The 8,117-nt window shown below is 29.7% G+C and overlaps 1 long non-coding RNA gene across 1 annotated transcript; it reads right to left on the reverse strand.

The window, feature by feature from the left end:
* Positions 1-401: 401 nt before the first annotated feature.
* On the reverse strand, positions 402-4,123 carry LOC145332517 (uncharacterized). The gene is made up of 3 exons (XR_013884194.1): positions 2,859-4,123; positions 2,493-2,601; positions 402-1,860 (listed from the first exon to the last, which is right to left on the reverse strand). It is a non-coding gene; the product is annotated as an uncharacterized LOC145332517 (long non-coding RNA).
* Positions 4,124-8,117: the final 3,994 nt, after the last annotated feature.

Here is an 8,117-nt window from a genome sequence, read left to right on the forward strand (position 1 = left end):
CACCAGTAAGAGCATCTTAAAGGCCATCATCCTCAAAATCAAGATTTTAAAATGGATTTTTTTAACTCATCAAAAAACATTTTTGTATACTTTTCAGGCACATTTTTAATTTTAACATGTATTTAGCTTCATCCATAAGACTGGGGATCAGCAGCTGTCCTCTATAGTGATAGGGATAGAATTTCTTTTTTTCAATTATTTCTTATTTAGAAAAATCAATAAAATCTACCTTAAACTGTTTTTCATTATAATTAATGCATAAATCCCTTAAAAAATTGTTATTTATCCTAAGAATAAATAACTAATGTTATACCTAAATCTCCCTGACAAACCAATTATAGAGAAGCTACGCTTTCAAAACAAACACAAAATTAGATAGATAGTCCATATATTTAGTCTAGGTGAACATAAAACACATTTTTATTCATACAATTAAAATACAATACAATTAAAAATCAATAGATAACACATAAAATCATATGATCAGCTGATGGCCTACTAGACTAGCTCCTTATTTAAATAAGCCAGGGAGGGAGGGAGGGATACCTAGCTAAAATAAATCCAAACTGACTATCAACATACCAACTTAATCCCACCAAAACTACAAAAACCCCAAAAACCAGATTGACAGGGATAAATATATATAACACAAAATTATTTATCCTAAGAATAAATAACTAATGTTATACCTAATTCTCCCTGACAAACCAATTATAGAGAAGCTACGCTTTCAAAACAAACACAAAATTAGATAGATAGTCCAAACCAACAAAGCTGATGAGAATGATATGTAAAAACAGGAAATTAGTTTAACACATTTGAAACTAAAATTGCTTCAGATTCCAGAACCCGTTGATATCTAGCCCTTGATGTACTTTTAAGGGCCCATTTGCCATAAAAATCCATGACATAGTCCGGAATTCCATTCCATGATGCTTCTGTGCATCTGCCAATTCTTAAAGAATGCGTAATAATCTTGTTGGTGTCCACTCCTGCTCTGTTACATAAATCCAACAACAATCCATACATATGTGCATAAGATAATCTTTTCTTATACAAACATTACCCATCATCTATTTAGAAAAATAGATAAACAGAGTCGCCATGTAATTTACCATAAAATCCTGCTTTCATCAGTAAATAATTATTTACGATTTTCATAAAGTTATCAATTGAAATCTAACAGTCTGGCCCCTCTTTTTCTTATTGTTCTTCGCATCAAACAATTTTAAAGTTATCACATTATTTACAAAAGTAACATTATTCCATTTCACTGAGAACCATAATCATATCTTAAAAACCCAATCCAAGCAAAAATCATTAAGCATAAATTTCTCAATATCAAACTATAAAAATTTTGCTTCCAATGCACACAAATCATACTTTCAAACTCATCTTTTAATAAAGGCCTTCTGTTATTCTCAGGTTTACGAAAATGTTTCGTTAAAAATTGCAAGATTTGCTCATTAACATAAGGATTATCAAAACTTTTTAAAAGTAATCTATGAAAAAATTTTACCCCATTTATATATTGATTAATAGTAGACCATGAGCTGTCATTCTCTACTTTATTTATTAGACGAAAAAACAATTCAATTTTATCCACTCAAAATAAAACTAGTGAATAAACTAGAGCGAATTGTTTCCATACGTTAAACCCAGAATTTTAAGATTCAAATCCCTTTAATCTTGCCTTGAACAATATGCTACAATCAAGGTTTCCAGAGTAATCCAATAATCCGGTAGCTGACCTCAAGTCAAAATCCGATTCTTTTATCCCAACAGAACTGGCCAATTCCTCCAAATCCACTGTGGGACACCCTGTTTAATTAATTAAGTTCTGGTATTCTTTTACTCCCCCTAAAAATATAAAATTCTTTAAAATTAATTTAAAATTCAGATATATAATTCAGACTCAACAATTTTAAAAATATTGCTGTTGTTACTCTTTCTGAAACCTAGAAAAACACAGAAATTTTTTAAAAGATTGTAACTGCATCCTTAAAATTATTTGAATATGTACATAAATAGCATGAGTTTAATTAGCAACGAAAATATATCTTATTTCATTCTGGCCAGTTACGGCTATTTCAACCGACATATATGTATTCTCGACAATAATCCAGAATAACCGTAATCAAAACCAAAAAATCAGTAATCTATCATAATACTACTGTTCTCAGAAAATTATATTTTCCCTTTTTAATAAAATATAAGATCATATTCCAGACGTTAAAATTAATTTTAAATTCCAACATTATGATGACGTTCAGTTACTGTTAAGAATACTTGATAAATATCTATACAATAACCTCATAAAATTGTAATTTACCATATTCTTTTTAGTTGGGCGTTCGAAACAGACTTTAGAGTAGCTACGCTATATTATAATATAGCTTATTTAAAACCTAAATTCATTCACTATACAGTATACTCATTCTATACTAGACATATCAATAAATAGAAAAGAGCGAAGCTACTCTAACTTTTACCTTTTTGTATCCTAGCCATTTTTGGAAGTGGCAGCTCTGATTAATCAGTTTTCTTTTCCCCCTGCCCTTATGAAGTAGAGTATTCCTAGTTTGAGAGATTGAAACATTTCTGAATAAAAATTATTATCAATATATCATACATAATTTCCATTACCAACAAATACACTTAATTAAAACTTACATATTATGTAGACTAAAATTATCAATATTCTAACTTTGCAAATCTATTTTTAAAACACAATTAATTTCTAAATATGCCATTGTCCTTTTCATTCCATTAATTGCCCTCAATATTTTTTCAATAATGATATTTTATTGTAAATATCCTCATAAACCCTAGCAATACATTGGAAAAACAATTATTACCTATTTAGAATAGCGGCGATTTGTTCTTTATTGTCCATCGCTTTTCTTCTAATATCTGTCTCTCTATGGAACGTACGTCTTTCTCTTCTCTGCCTTATCTGACAATATAATCTCTCTCTCGTAGGACAAAAATGCTTCATAACAAGCGTCTAAATGTACGCGTACATCTTCTAGATTTTCATTTTCTATAGCGTACTTTGCTTCAAATACAAAATGTTTATAAGACTGTAAACGGTCATAATGTTTTTGATTATATTCACTATTCAAAACTTTTCTTTCACTTTCTTGAGAAAACTTTTTGTCCATATACGCTAAATGCCCTGATATATCTTTTAGGAACTGTGCTTGGGTTTCTTTGACGTGGTTCTAAAGATTAACTTTTAAGCTCTGAACCTGTGAGGCTAAAAATGCTTTTAGGCTTTCATGGGAATTTTCTTCTTCGTCAGAAATAGGCTGGGCATGTTCATAGCTTACATCTTGTCTTCGCCTATTGGACCGACGTCCTGAAGTCCCTGCAGAAACTCCACCAGTATTTACCCCCCTCATAGACCTTGTACGAAGGGAAGGCATTCCCCCGGCTATGTTTAAAGGATTTTCAGGTCCTTGTGAAGCACTACAATTATCCTGCGGCTCACTGCTTTGTTCCGGGCTTAATTGTGTTCTTGCACTATTGCCTATAACAAATTTTAACACATTAGATTTGTTTAATTAGATTTAATCATTATCCTAGAATATTTTTTGTTGACTGCTTAGCCCAAATTTGAAAGAAAAACTTTTTTGCTTAAAATTTGGTTAATCAAACAATTTTTAAAAATCATGCACAACAATTTCTTTTATCCAAGCTTAGCTATACACCTTACAAACACAAAATATTTTTTGAAAGTAAAAATATCTATATTAACTATTTACTTAACCGTTTCATTAAACAGATAATTTTTACTAAAAACATATAAAAATCAAGGGTTTTTTAGTTTATTCTCATAAATATTTATACACAATTACAGATAAACTTCGTACACACACAATATATATTTTTAAAAAGAAAACATTATCTTACTTCTTTTCTTAGTTTCTTAGTTAAACAAGTGCAACACATTGAATTAAATCCGAAATAGAATTTTAAATTCAAAAATAATTAGTAAAATAATAAAATTTATAAAATAACTTATCTCCTGTTCTCGGCATAACCACAATGTTCTTTCACCTAGCTAAAATAAATCCAAACTGACTATCAACATACCAACTTAATCCCACCAAAACTACAAAAACCCCAAAAACCAGATTGACAGGGATAAATATATATAACACAAAATTATTTTAGCAGAATTGATTTTTAAAAGTGGAGAAAAGGGCAAAACAAACGTTTTCTCAAAGATTTTCTTTTGATTTGCATAATGAAGTGGATCGGTAAAAAATACAAAAATATAGATTTTGATTGAAATATAAGCATTTTACTTTAAAAAGAATCTTTTTCTTTTATCATACGTGTTGCTTTAACAAATAGAAACAATGTACTGTAACGCTGTACACTTATGGTCTACCGTAGACAAAATATCCAGGAAAATGTAGATTGCATAATGAAGTGGTTCGGGGTTTATATCCAGTTTTCTATGAATATAAAAGTGTACAGTCATAGTATTATTACTAGTTTTGTTAGCCCGTGCCTTTGGCATCTCGGGGCAAAAAAAATGGGTTTTAAACTGAAATTGTACTTTTGTGTATCCTTGAAAAGCTGTTTATAATACGATGTGATAAATAACTATTATTAGATAGGTATGTATACATGATTGAAAGGCATACCATTACATGTAGAAAAAAGTTGGGGTATAGTCCCTTTCTTAACATCGCACCTTATGAAGCGATTCTTTGTATTTTTCACAATAGCTTTTCTCCCATTTCTAGCCCCTGCGGGGGGCTCTAACCCCGCAGGGCCAATTACCTAACCCTGTGGGGCAATCACCTAACCCAATATAACCTAACCTAACCTATAATAACCTATAAAAAGCCATTTTAAAAATATGACGAATTTCCCTTATGTTACGAAAGGGACTATTCCCAAAAGTTGTACCAAAACCTTTTTAACTGTCATATCTATTATCTTACTTGTATGAATCTTTGATTTTTCATAGATTTATTTATAATGAAACTAACAGTATGTGATACTATACATATGTGATACATTTAACCAGGGAGTAAGGGAGGGGACAATGGATCGAATATTCAATTTTTAGGAGTCTTAGACTTTGGGGACTGGCTTAAAGGGAACATGCAAGAATTTAGCAGTTTCTAACCAATCTTGGGGACCAATTATGAATGACGTCACGCAAAATCATGCATAATCTCGCGGCAAACTAGCGCGTCAACAAAAAGATAAACAATAACAAGCAGACAGAATATTTTGATTTTGAAAATTATTTTGTAAATTGAATCATTACATTTTTTATATCTAATTCTTGTTTAATGTTAATTCATTCCGATTAGAGCGTTGTAGAAAGAAATTATATTAAGATTATTAGTTATTATGAGCAAAGCCTTCCTATAATTAGGTCCCGCACATTTGTACGTCCGTAACGGTTAGCTCTTTTCGTTACTTTAGACATGTTAGATGTTTCTTATTGATTTAATGTAAAGGCAAAAGATTTTTGTCTTTAGCTTAATATTTCTGTAATTAATGATCCGATTAATTTCAAAATTTAAGGGAAAATTCACGAGGTCCTGAGTTGTTCAAGGTTTGTTTATCATTAAAATCTCAAGATGGTGTTATTTTATTTTTCTGTCCTGGATGCTAGGAGCGCAGCTACCAGTTATCCTAAGATATGTTACTTAAACCTTAAGATCTTTAAAATTAAGATGTACTTATGTTCTCAACTATTTTATTTATGTAGTATGAAATTTTGACGCAAGGTATCTCATTTTTATTTCGTTAAATGAAATAACTTGAGTTAAAAGTTCTGTAGGAAGGTAATTGTTTTAGTAAGTTTTGTAATATAATTATTTAAAGGCTTTTTCATGTCTAAGCTTTTTAATAAATACAATAAAAAAATTTGGGTAAAAGAAGTTGTAAAAGTAAAATGGTCTGTTTCCTTAATTTTCCGAAGCTTATATAATAACAATTATGAAAATGAATTGTAAACAAGGGTTTTGATCTCTAGAATCAAAGGCTTGTAGTAAAGCATCAGTTTAAGGATGGTGCATTTCGAATTAAAAACAATTCAAAAAGTCAAAAATTTCCACTAAAGGTTGCTATATTGCAAATACTTGTTTTATCTGGAAATATCTGGGTTTTCAACCTTAAAGGGTCACAACTATAAAATTGAATTAACTGCCCATTGTCCCCTCCCTTACTCCCTGCATTTAACATACCTTTCATTTGCAATAAGATTACAATTTTCACTATAGCAATACTTTACCAGGACTTTACATTTTTGGATTATTATCAGTTATTTTTACTTACTTGGTTTGGTATGTATTATTATTTATGTAAAAATGTTCTCTGAAAAATGTCCTGCTGTGTCTCTGGTTCCGAGCCACATTATGCAAACCGACAATTTTATTTCCATCCCGTTTAAAGTGGCTGTGAATTTGCAAATAACGTTATATATATAGGTAGATAACTAACAATTGAAGATAAATCTTTAAAAATATTGCCTACAAAAATGAAAAATATTTAATTAGATGAAAAACAATTTTCAAATTTTCTAAACAGAACGATACCGCGCTTATCATTATTATGAAAACTGAATAATAAATGCATTAAATACGAACAATTGCAGTGCATTTATAGGGAATTGTATTCAAAATAGATAAAGCATTGTGTATTTTTTTAAATGTCATTTAAAAGTAACACAACATGATTATCATTTTAATGATAAAAAAAGCAAAAAAGAAAATTAGCCGAAGTTCGAAAAGTAAAATGTTTTTTACCGGCACGACATTTTATTACCTCTCTTTCTATCTATCTGTCTCTCTAACCATCTCTCTCTCTCTCTCTCTCTTCTTCTCTCTCTCTCTCTCTCTCTCTCTCTCTTCTTCTCTCTCTCTCTCTCTCTCTCTCTCTCTCTCTCTCTATCTATCTATCTCTATCTATCTCTCTCTCTCTCTCTCTCTCTCTCTCTCTCTCCTTCTCTCTCTCTACCTAACTCTACCTAGGTTAGTTTTAAATTAAATATTATTTAATGTATAAAAAGATTATCATTCTAATCTTGTAATTTTATATTTAATTTTATTTAATTCACTAGCAACTTTTTTAATAAAAATAAAATAGCCTAAAACCTTCGCTACAGACAAAAAAAGCTTACCACTTTATAAAATAGGATATTGTTAAATCTTTTTATTAAAAACTCGACATTCTTTCTATTCTGTATTCAGGGAGGAAATGGATATTTAGCTGTTTATTACATTAGTTCCCAAAGTTAATGACATTTTATTCATTGAATAAATAACTCTGGGGACTTTTATTTAATTTTTATTGGTTGGTTCATTACTTTGTGTGTCCAAATGTTTAAACCACTAAATATAGTTTTAAAAAAGTGTAATTTTGTGTATATTTTCCTTTTGGATATCCATTAATTTATCGGCCATTGTCTTATGCCTCTAATTCCCTGGTTTTTATGTAGCAAGTGGGTTCGTGGGTGGGGCGTTAAGTGTGTGTGTGTGTTATACTACGATAGTGTGTGTGTGCGTGTGTGTGGCAAGATAGGTAAGGTATGTGTGTGTGTGTGCGTGTGTGTGTGTGTGTGTGTGTGTGTGTGACAAATTACAATAACTTTTCATTGGAACAAAAAAAATAATGTTTGTTTTTATGGAAAAACTTTAATAAAATGATTGAATTTTTTGCTGAAGTATATAGCAAATATAATACATTTTTACTTTTTAAACAATTTAATTCTTAAATATCATTCTTTCTATAGATTTAAACACTTTTTCTATTGTCTTTATACCAGCTCAAGCATACCGAAATTCGGTTAATAATTTTTTAAAATAAACCAAACTTTTTCATTACATTTTAAAGAAAGTTTGAAGACAAATATTATTAGAGATGTATTATAAAAATATTTCCTAAGTATTGTTTTTTTTGTTTTTATCTGTGAGCGAAAAAATAGCTTATTATTTCATAATTTAATTCTTGCACAGATTTTAACATTATTTTCATGTGGAAATACTCTTTGCATTTTAAACTGATTTTTTTCTAACTTAGTTGAACTTTTAAGGCATTATACTTTGAAAATTACTTTAAAAATACGAAAAGGTAAACGAAAA

The sequence above is a fragment of the Acartia tonsa genome, chromosome 1, assembly GCF_053477335.1.
Source record: "Acartia tonsa isolate MP-2025a chromosome 1, ASM5347733v1, whole genome shotgun sequence".
Taxonomy (NCBI): domain Eukaryota; kingdom Metazoa; phylum Arthropoda; class Copepoda; order Calanoida; family Acartiidae; genus Acartia; species Acartia tonsa.